Here is an 11803-nt window from a genome sequence, read left to right as displayed (position 1 = left end):
TTGTTCTTCATTTTCAAGGTTATTTTGGCTAATCTGGGTCCTTTGCATTTTCATATTAATTTTTGGATTAACTTTTCAATTTCTGCAGCTGGGATTTTGTAGGGATTACATTGAATATTTAGATCAATTTGGAGAGTATTGCCACCTTTAACAATATTATTTCTTCCAATCCATGAGCATGGGATGTGTTTCCATTTATTCAGGTCTTCTTTAATTTCTTTCAACAATATTTTGTAGTTGATTATACATTTTTCACATTTTTATCAAATTTATTTCTAAGTATTTTTATGCTGTTGTAAGTGGAATTGTTTTCTTAATTTTATTTACTGTTTAGTCATTGTTACTGTATAGAAATACAATTGATTTTGTACACTGATCATGTATCCTGCAGTAGTTTTTTTGTGGATTATTTAGGGTGCTCTCTATATGTCATGTCATCTGTAAATACAGATAATTTTACTTCTTCCTTTCCTATTTTGATGCTTTTTATTTCTTTCCTTGCCCATTTCCCTAACTAGAACCTCCAGGACAATATTGTATTCCGTGGTTGGCAAACTGAGGCTCGCAGGCCACATGCGGCTCTTTGGCCCCTTTAGTGTGGCTCTTCCTAAGCCTTAGGAGTACCCTAATTAAGTTAATAACAATGTACCTACCTATATAGTTTAAGTTTAAAAAATTTGGCTCTCAAAAGAAATTTCAATCGTTGTACTGTTGATATTTGGCTCTGTTGACTAATGAGTTTGCTGACCACTGGCCTAGTTTATTCATCAGTCACTCTCAGATACTGCACCCTCTCTGGTACCCGTTTTTCCTTCATTTTTCAATACCCAGAGCCACAGACCTCATCAAAATGTGTTTTAAATAAATCACTTTTATCAACCATTTACTCCTAGTATGAATTTAAATTACTTCTTATGTGTCTTCCGGTTGTATTTGTATCTACATGGTCACTCTCACTGGGGAGCCAGAGATCTGGTTCTCTAGACAAGACATTTCAAGGCAGCAGCAAAAGAGTAGGGACATTTTTGCTTGGAAGAGGCTTGTCCAGATCCTGAAGTTGCACAAAGAAGGAGGCAAGTTTACTCTACCTGCTCCTCAGGCAGGGCTGCTCCACTTCACAAGGGAGCCCCACTGAAAGCGAGAAGGAATGAGAGCACCCCTCCAAGTGCACGGAAAGGACTGGCCTCCGCACTGAAATATCATCCAGAGTCTTGGGAATCAGTCACTGCTGTGATCTCAAGTGAAAGTCGGAACTCTTGCGATATAGAAAGTAAGAGAAATGCACAGATATTCCCACTGCCCATGAAGGGCCTTCAGAGAAGGGAGAGGAAGTTAGCGTTGGGACGATCAGAAAGGGATACCGTACTGAGATGGTATCTAGTAAATATCAGGATGGCATTTGGTAAAAACGAAGTGGAAATTCCACAGAACTCCGTGGTGGGGGTTGAGAGGAAAGCTCTCTGACCCAGCTGAGTGGCATAAGCAGAGGCGCGGAGGTGGGGAAGGCGGGCAGGACGCACGAGGAAGGTAGCCTAGCTGTTGCAGGGCACGACCAGGGAGCAGTAGGAAACTACCCTGGAAAAGCAGGTCGGGGCCTTGCCTTTGATTGTCCCGAATCCCACCAAGATGAGCCACTCTGTTGACATGGGGAGCCTTGAATTTTTAGAGAAGGAAACAAGTCAGACATCGCATAAACCACAGAGTCTGAGCTGGCCCTTTTTCCTTCCACAATGAGTTATCCAATTCTTTTACTTGTTACAAGAATTTTAGGGTTCTACCTTTGCCCTTGGGATTGGCCTCTTTGAGGAAGTAACACTTTGCCCTGAGTGACCAGAGCTTAGCCTGTTTCTGAAGCCCATTCAAGCCCTGCTCCTGTGTCCTTTTCCTCCTAAGGGTCTAGAACAGAAGCAGTTCTAATTGAAAAGAACAGAAGGAGAGATGCTTTTGAACAATAATCCTGGCTTTCAGATTGCCATTTTTCTTGAATTTAAAAACATTTCTGTTGCAAACTTGGCATTGCCCCCAAGTTGAGGACTGTTGGTAACCAAGATGAGAAACAGGAGCACAGTGAAGAAAGGGGACGGGGGGGGGAGGGGGGGGTGAACTCCAAAGAGAGGAGGGCAACGTGGAGTCTGCTTCCCTGTCACCTCAAAGCAAGAGACCAAGAGCCTCTGCTTTCCCTGGTGACTCTAAAGCAGGCATGAACCCAATTTCCAAGTTTGCAGGAGCCTTGCAAACACGAAGGTCAGAGAGCCAGTTTGGTCCCCTGCAAATCAAAGCCGCATTCATTTTCTTTTTTAAGAGCTGTAAAGTTGGTTGCCGATAATTTACTCCCCTGCTGACAATCTATGTCAAAGTTTCAGCCGCACTGGAAACGATTGTGATCTGAACTCTTTCAGGGGAAGGAGAAAGAAAAATGAAAGAAAGAAAACACATACCACCCCCACATAACTCCAGCTCCTAATGGACAAGTTGACAGAGTCCTTAACTAGCGTTTCCCCGGGTCCCCACCATAATCACAGGCTGGGAGGGAGAGTTGTGTTTCATGTGATTAGAGACTGTTTGTGCTTCTGTCCATTAGGGAACAAAGAGGAGGAAGCATTTTCCAGAACTTGACGCCAAACATGTTTCACTAGGGAATTTTACTCAATTACTTGCAAAATAATTTCAAGGATGGTCATTTTTTCATTAAAATGTTCCTTTAACAATTTACCAGCGACCGGTTTAGAGTTGGTTTTCATTGTTGACACTTTGGAAATTATGGGCTTGATTTAGCATCACCGTCTCCTAAAACCTCACCCAGTCCGCCCCTTCCCCTCGTTCCACTTAATTGAGTCAGCCTCTCACTTTTCACCTGCCCAGACATTGATGAAGATACACAGCATACAACTCTTTAGCAGTTCCCTTTCCCTCCTACATCAAGGGAATCCATCAGCCTGGGGGTGGGGGCAGGGAGCCCTGGGGAGTTGAGAAGAGAGGGGAGGGGGCTGATCAACAGCAGCCTTTTTAGAAAGGACTAGAATTAGGAAAGAGTTTTCTTTGCTGAAAGAAATCCCTTTATAGACTGATGTTGGAGATATGGCTAGTCTAGTAGGGCATGAAAACAGGACAAAGAAGCTTATCTAAGGTACCCTTAAAACTTAAGTTCTCTAAGCCAAGGACTTGGCAGGGAAATGCATGCTTAACCTATACTGACCTGCTCCAATACTGAATCATCAATGGCCCAAGTGCTGTGGAAATTTCCATCACCCGCTAATACAAATGGCTGTATTTAGAGGACCACTGTAGGCTGATATTGTAGGCTGAAGGGCTAGCCTGCAAATAGGGTATATGTCCTCTTGTATTCTTTTTTCTCCTCTTTTGAGTAGAAACCATTATTATTTTTTTCTTTATTATCACAATAGTCTGTTTTTTATCTCAAATTTTATACGTTTAGCACTTAAGTCTATAGGAATACAACCAGGAGAGAAATGAACATCACCTGGAGATGGAAAATAAGCCTTTGAAATGACCCTTTTGTTATTAACTCTGAATGCAGTAGCAGGTCATGACATCACACTGTCTTCTGATGGGAAGGGCCTGGGTGAATGTGTGCTTGTATATTGAAATATACTAATAATAATAGCTACCATTTGGTAAGTGCTCACCTCCTGATCCAGTGTAAGTGCTTAACATGTATTTATTACAGCAACTCTATGAGGTTGTTGCTATCATTATTCCCACTTTTATGGGTGAGGACACTAGAAAGTAGAAAGGATTAAGTAACTTTCTTAAGGACATAATGGAACTAAAATGGTATAGACAAGATTCAAACTCAGTCTGCCTGACTCCAGAGCCTGCACTCTTCACCACTAATCTTTAAAAATAGTTATTTATTGAGGGATATTTTTGGAACTAAATGTGTGAGAAAATAGGAAAACAAGGAACAGAATGTACTAGACAATTTTGCAGGGCCTTCTGTCCTAACCCTCATCTGACCATACCTGACTGAATCTTGGGGGAACACTTGACACAAAACCCATAAATACATAAGAGGCTGATGAGCATCTTATGACTAGTACCTAAAAAGACAAGCTGGTCAATCAATTTCTTTCCAAGGATTTAAACTCAGATACATAGAGACACTTGCCAATATTGAGGGTCGGTGTTGGAACTGTAAGGCTCTATAAACTTGGGTGCTAGGGTAACCATTTGGGACCATATGGGATATGTGTCAGTAGAAAAACACTGGTTGGTGAAAAAGAGAACAGATTAGAAATGTAGAGAAAATCTGAGATAAACATGCAATATCTGAGGAAAAATATATATTCTTTGACTTTCTTGAGCTTTCTTGAGTGCATCTGTTCTTTTCCCTTGCAATTTAAGTCATCCAACAACAGTGCTACAATAGGCTTACTATCATAGTAAGGACCAAACATAATGTCTGGAACACAGTAGGTGCTCAATAAATGCTTTCAAATAAAAGGTTCAGAGAAATTGATCCTGAATAAATCCAGAGCCTATGCTGAATGACCAGGTGATTTTTTCAGCCTATCTATTGTCCTCAGCTATACAGCAGAATATTTCTCTAAGCACTTGATTGGGTACAAGATCTCGAACCTCTTACCTCCAAGTTTCTAGCTCTCAGTCATTGTAAAACTTGGAAGAGCATTAACAGTTATATACTTTCTCATAATCCAAAGACTCTAATATTCTTGCCACCCCTACCCCATAAAGGGTTGCCAGATAAAATGCAAGATGCCCAGCTAAATTTGAATTTCATATAAATAACAAATAATTGTTTATTGTGTGTCACAGATATTGCATTATACATACACATTCTAAAAAAATCTTCATTTATCTGAAATTCAAATTTAACTGGGTATCCTCTATTTTTTATGCTAAATCTAGCAGTCACCAAGGGTTGATTTTCCCCAAAATAACCAAGTCAGTTCAAGATGTCTAATTCTTGGACTTATCTGCTCATAGCTTTTCACCCCACATAGAAGTGGTGGATCACCCTCTCCCCTATGCCATCCAACCACAAGTGCACAGGTGCACATATGTATGCATACACCCACACGCACATGCATGCACATACACACACCCTTAAAAAAGAAGCCTTAATACTTGTTGATGCTTAAGAGATAGAAGTTATTGGATTCAAGGCACTGTTAAGCCATTGAAAAAATCCAGATAGACATGGCGATACTTGAGAATTTTATTTCTTCACTTTCAGTGGTGAAGGGTCTTAGTATCAACAACATAACTTCCATTGCTTGATACTCAAGCCCACTTTGCTAGGCATTTCCTAACACATGAAAGTATTTCAGCAAATCTAACCCTAAGCTGCCACACTGACCAATTCTTCAAATTATGAACAAAAGTTATTGCTGCTCACCCTTTCTCAGCAGGACACCTGTGGCAGCATAGAATCCCTCTGGTGGGAAGGGAACTACCCTTGCCACCCAGTCATGCTTTCATGTCTAATTCTTGGACTTATCTGCTCATAGCTTTTCACCCCACATAGAAGTGGTGGATCACCCTCTCCCCTATGCCATCCAACCACAAGTGCACAGGTGCACATATGTATGCATACACCCACACGCACATGCATGCACATACACACATCCTTAAAAAAGAAGCCTTAATACTTGTTGATGCTTAAGAGATAGAAGTTATTGGATTCAAGGCACTGTTAAGCCATTGAAAAAATCCAGATAGACATGGCGATACTTGAGAATTTTATTTCTTCACTTTCAGTGGTGAAGGGTCTTAGTATCAACAACATAACTTCCATTGCTTGATACTCAAGCCCACTTTGCTAGGCATTTCCTAACACATGAAAGTATTTCAGCAAATCTAACCCTAAGCTGCCACACTGACCAATTCTTCAAATTATGAACAAAAGTTATTGCTGCTCACCCTTTCTCAGCAGGACACCTGTGGCAGCATAGAATCCCTCTGGTGGGAAGGGAACTACCCTTGCCACCCAGTCATGCTTTCTCTAGGAAGAAAATTGTAGAGAAAAGGAGGTAAAAAAAATAATGACCTTGAGGGTTCTTGCAGCAGTGCTTTCCATAATCATTTTCACCCCCTTCTGCCATTTACAACTCATGTGTAGGGGTGTTCGGCCATCACCCCCTCTCCCACAGCAACATATAGAGGATGCAGGTGAGAGGCAGGCTTTTCAGCCACACTCAGGATTCCCAGGTGGCCTCTGAGAAAATTGAATAATGACAAATTCTTTGTAATGTATTGAAGACATTACCAAGTTTTCTTCATGTCCCCACAGTAATCTTGTGATTGCATATCCTATCACTAGCCATTTGCCAATGAGAAAAGTGAGGCTGGAGGGAACTCAGTCAAGGGCATGCCCAAGGTCACGATGAGATGCTGGGAGGTCAGGAACTGGTAGGGCTGGGATTCAAGCTCTGACTTGGCCCTTCCCAGCCCAGAGCTTCTCCCCAGCCCTGCCCCTGACTCAGGGAAGAACATGTGGCCAGTGTGATGGCGAGGTTGGCTGTGAGATGCAATACCCTACCCTCTGCGTGTGGGGGGAGCGGGCAGTGATGGCCCCACTTGCCAGCCAGGAAGGCAAAGCAAATTAAAAATACCGTAATGTCCCACACAAGTGAGAAAAGGGCAGGGGTCAGAGGAGGCTGGGATTCAAAGATGCCCAGCCCTCAAGTGGAGGCATATGCCTGCGCCAGGGGCAAGAGGTGCTGTTTGTCAGTTATCCAGGGCAGACCAGATCGCCGCGGAGGGCAGGAGCGCTCCTAAACCATTGCACTAGATGTTAAATGAAGCAATTAAAGATGAAGGGGACATTTTAATTACCAGCCTTGGTCAGCTCCGAAGGGGCCCAGGCTTCATGTGAATGTGAAGACTCAATTATGCAGAACGGGAGCAAGTCACCTGGCACCCCTTATCCGGGAGCCTGAGGTGGAGGAAACGGGATGCCAGAGAGTGAAGCAAAGAAGAAAAGAGAAGTCACATGGCCCCCAAATTCATAAGACAGCAGGAAAGACAAGAGATCCGTAACATCCTGAGTGTGGGATGAACCTGCCTCCCCAGGGAGAAGAGGCAAATTCATCCCATTAGCAATTTTAGAAATTCCCTCCTCTCTTTCCTCTAATGGATATACAATTTTGACTTTTTCAGCTTCAAATAGCTCATGAACTTTTCACCTTTCCTTCTTTTCCAAGCCAGAATTTCTACTCACCTCCATCACCAGCGACCCCGGGATGGATGCCACAGCAATTCTAGAGCCGGCTTGTCCTTTCTGGAACCTTCCAAACAAGGTTCACATAGATACCCCAGAAGTAGTGATACGGAATTTTTGGACTGGAACCTGATTCTTTGTCCTCCGGAGTTGAAGAATGAATCCACGGACAGAAGATGGTATAGCAAAGGTGGAGGTTTATTGAAGAACAAGTACAGACTCCCACGTGGGGAGGGGGAAAGAGTTCCACAGAATGGAGTCTCACTTGGGGAGGCAGAAAGGGTCCCACTGAGTTCTTCTTCCCTATGGCTTATAGGGTAAAGGCTACAGATCCTGGTGCCTTGATATCCCCTCTGATTGGTCACTATCCCCTTAGACTGGTTACTATAGTAACTCCTGAGTTCAGAGGTCAAACCTGTGTGGTTCTCCACCCCACCCCACCCCCTTCCTTATTGTTTTCCTATTCCCTTTGGCCTTTCTTCTTCTCCTTCTGGATGCAGGGCTCCCTTCTCTTTATTTTGTAAATATAGACCTTTTGCTGTTCCCAGCTCCTTCATTCTATGGAAATGTACCTGTTACACCTTTTCAGCTCCCCCATTCTATGGAAATATACCTTCTGCTGCTGGCAGCCCTGTGTTTCTTCCATGGTCCCCTTAATTTATAAAATTTCCTAAAACCTGTCTTCTTCACCCCCAAAAATTCCTGTTTCAGTAGGAGAAAGACTGGTGTTGGGGATGCCAAATACCAGTTTTCATTTTTTGGAATATTTCTTTAATAATGATAATTAAAACTCCAATTTGTACAAAATTACAGTACTTTTTTCTACTTCCCCTCTTTTTAATGTCTTAATATAAATTAGATTCCAAAAATCAAACTTCAATCGAAGACCTTGTATGTATATATGCATTAACCCTGGACAGGGACAATTAGGTGGTGAAAGGCTGGGGCCGGGGATGGGGGCGGGCTGGAGTGAGTTCATGGGAGAAAAAGGGAGATATATGTAATACTTTCAACAATAAACATTTTTTAAAAAGAAAAAAAAGTAAATACCTTTCTATTTATGAGAGATGTCTCTAGAGAGACGCACAATTTTCCAAGTGGAAGGCTACCACTGTTGTATGTATCATAAAATACTGCATGTCTAGGAGAAAGTCTGTTTTCAAGCAGATACAAGAGTCAGCTAAGCTCACCCTCTGGCCAAGAGATTTGGTGCCATTCACCAGCCATGCAGCATGTTGAGTTCAGATAAAGCTACTTCATTAGCTCCAGAGTTGAAATATCTGGACTTCTGGTCCTCACACTTCCCCAGGTGACATTACATGATATCTTCATGTTTTGCCTAATTTCTAAAAAATAAATGCACAAATCAATGAAGCCTAAATGGAACTCCCAGTGTTTTATTTTTTCAACTCCTAGGCTGGCATGTTTTGGCCCCAAATAACCTCTTTGCCCAATCCCAAGAGTGTCTAGGAGTATATATAGATAAATAAGAGTTATTCATTTACTCCTCTCCCTTCTCATTTTTTTTTGCAGATCTGGGGCTGGCTAAGATCACTGCATGATATTAGGACGATGCCTGCTCTTTCTCTGCGGCGGAGGGGAGGGCCTACAACCCCCTTGGATGGAACTTGCCTCGGCCCAGCAGGGAAAATGCTCTTTTCAGGCTGAAAGTCAGCAACATCATGGGAAATGAGCTGACAGCTGAATAGGAAAGAAGACAATAGTTGCTTAAGAAGAGCAGGCCGACCCCTGAGAAACAGGCCTGCCCGCTAATGAGTGGAACCATCTCCTTGCTGCGGGCTGGGAGAGGGAGGTACCTTTCAGTGATGATGCATTGTCTTCAATCCCCCAGAGCAATGACCTGCTTGCAGAAATCTGCATCCCAGAATCGTGATCTGAAAAGGGTCTTCTGTAGGTCAAGAAGTCCATCCCTCTGCTCTTCATGATGTTACATATCATCTAAGTAAAAATATCTATGTATACAATTGAGAGGGTGGGGAGTGGCACCTGGTATGTTCCATAAACTCCCCAAGAAAAACATGTCCCAACGCTCTCCTTTCCTCAGCCCCCCACCTACCTCTCATACTGACAGGAAACAAATGTATGAACTTGTCACCACTGGTCTTCAAGCCCCTCTCATGCTCCCTTCTCCCCTTTCCCACATTCTTTGCCATCAGATCAATTTGTTAAAGCAGTCCTTCCACACCCCCTCAGTCAGCTAGGAAAGTTTTGTTTCCGTTTTGACAGATAGGGAAACCGAGGAAGAAAGCGTGATTGAATGAGGGGGCCCTGGGGACTAGTGGAGTCTGCTTCCCCTTCTGCCCAAGCCTTCCAATCTCACTTCTCCACAGAGAACGAGTATAGATGCTCGTTCTCTTTCCCCCATAATTCAATCAGACCTGTTACCACTTCAGTAAAGGCAACATTTGTTTAGGAAGGGTAGGGGCTGCCTTCCCTTCGGGCTGCCTGGACAGAAACAGCCCCCAGGCTCCCCTTTGTAGCGCTTGCCATTCAGCATTGCCTTTGGGGGCCTCTAAGTGGAGGGCTGGAAACAGAAAACAATGACACAAGCTTTCAAACACACAGTGGTGTTTTTCCTCTTTTTATTTTTTCCTTTTTATTTAAAAGTCCAAAATGTAAAGTGCAGGCCTCAGAGGGCTCGTGCTTTCCATTTCAAAGGTCCTTTAATCTGAGGAGATAATTCACAAACATCTCTTCTCCAAGCATCCCCTTTCCAGTTCCATTAAAAATGCAGTAATGCTGCCTTCGGTTGAGTCCAAGGAGTTGGGGTGATGTGTGCAAATTCACTCCTTTACCCTCCGGGTCTGTGTTCAGACCTGCTATCCTCCTCGTTTGCAAATAAGACATCCCCCTTTTGAAATGCATGCTACAGGTCTTCTCTGTTTTGAGAAAGGCCAATACATGAAGCAGGCAGCAAACAGACAAATTTTCCCAATTTCAAAAGGTTTTGGAAAATAAACCGAGAGCTGCTAAAGGAAATCTACGCTGGGAGTTGAGAAGCCTGGGTTCAACTCCTCCATCCATCAATGTATGAGCGTATTTGTTCTTCTCTAAACAAGCAGGAAATGGGTCCCAGACCCTCTGCTAGGCATGGAGGTTAAAAGGTGACCAAAACAGGATCTCCCGCAAGCATTCCAGGCCTGGCTCGGCCACTGATCAGCTGTGTCCTTGAGTTAGATGCCCAAGCAATGTGGGTCTCAGATCTCCCTTTTGAAGCAGAGAAATAATAGCTGACTTCCCTCTAGCTTGCAGAGCGAGGAGGTAGTAAACCTGTGCATTTAAATGTTTCTTTACAGATCATTAACTACTATGGGGAATGGAGGGTCATAGAAATAATAGAATTTTTGAGCTAGAAGATACCAAAGAAATCAACTCTTCCAACCTTTTCACACACAAAAATCGGGAATCTGAGAGCTAAAATGTTAGGAGCCTCTGCCTGTTGAAAATCTATCCAAATAATAATAAAAAAAAACTTCTTTGAAATAATGACCAAAGACAGAGGGTTAAGTTAGGTGAATTATACCAATTTGGAGGGAGAGGTGGCTCAGGAATAACAATCGGAAAAATTGGGTTCTGGTCTTGAATTTTTCACTAATCAGCCAAGTCCATGAATGTGTGATTTAACATCTCTTGACCCCCAGCTCTGTCATCTCTCCAAAGAGAATTACAAACGGTAAAAACAAGACAACAGCTTTGGAGTCCTATAGATCTCAACTGGAGTTCTGCCTGTTATATTTTAGCTGTGTGCCCTGGGATAAGTTACCTAAGAGTAACTCTCAGAGCCTCATCTTCCACTTCTGTAAAGTTGGCATAACTCCACCTCACTAACGGGGTTGTTAGGATTAAATATGGTGAAACACACAAAGCTTTGAACATGGGGAGTTATGAATGTTAATTCCCCTCCCTTCCTAGGTAACCTCTTGTGGCATTAAAATCCTATGACTATGAAACGTCTCCTTAAAATGTGATCTCATATAAGTATATTGGCTTTACTACTTGCTCACCCTACAAGGTAAGAAGGGGCCAGAAACTTTTTTTTTCTGCTAGAAGATGGAATGGGGATCCGGAAGTGTGACAGTTCAATCAAGGTCACTGCAGGTTAGCCACAGAAAAGAGAATGGAACAAGGTATCCCTGCTTTTAGCTTGGAGGCATTTCTGAAAACAGCCTTCTGTGGCTAAGAGAGGGAGCCTCCTTCCTTTCCACCAGCCACCTTACATGAACTCAAATGGTTTAAAATAATTGTCAAAATGTGTGTTGATTGTACCACTGGTCCCCAATTTAATGGAGGAACAAAGGGGTAAAGGAATTTTCCCAAGACTGAATTCATCCCTAAAGTAAATCCTCTTACCTGACATCACACAGCCTTGCGATCATCACCATGGTGCATGCATGTAGGGTGAATTTATATCTCAGCAGGGGTCTCCGTAGCACCAAAAAGACTCAATCGCCGAGGCCATGAAAGGAATCTTCTCTTCCACCCCACAGTCACATCCATGACCTTTGATATGAAGCCTCAGAAGAGTATTTTCCAGCCTGAACTTTACTTATACTTTTCTCCTACACACTTGCTCAGAAC

The sequence above is a fragment of the Myotis brandtii genome, unplaced genomic scaffold (assembly GCF_000412655.1).
Source record: "Myotis brandtii unplaced genomic scaffold, ASM41265v1 scaffold119, whole genome shotgun sequence".
Classification (NCBI taxonomy): Eukaryota; Metazoa; Chordata; class Mammalia; order Chiroptera; family Vespertilionidae; genus Myotis; species Myotis brandtii.
The sequence above is the reverse complement of the archived record's forward strand: the minus strand, read 5'-3'. Positions refer to the sequence as shown.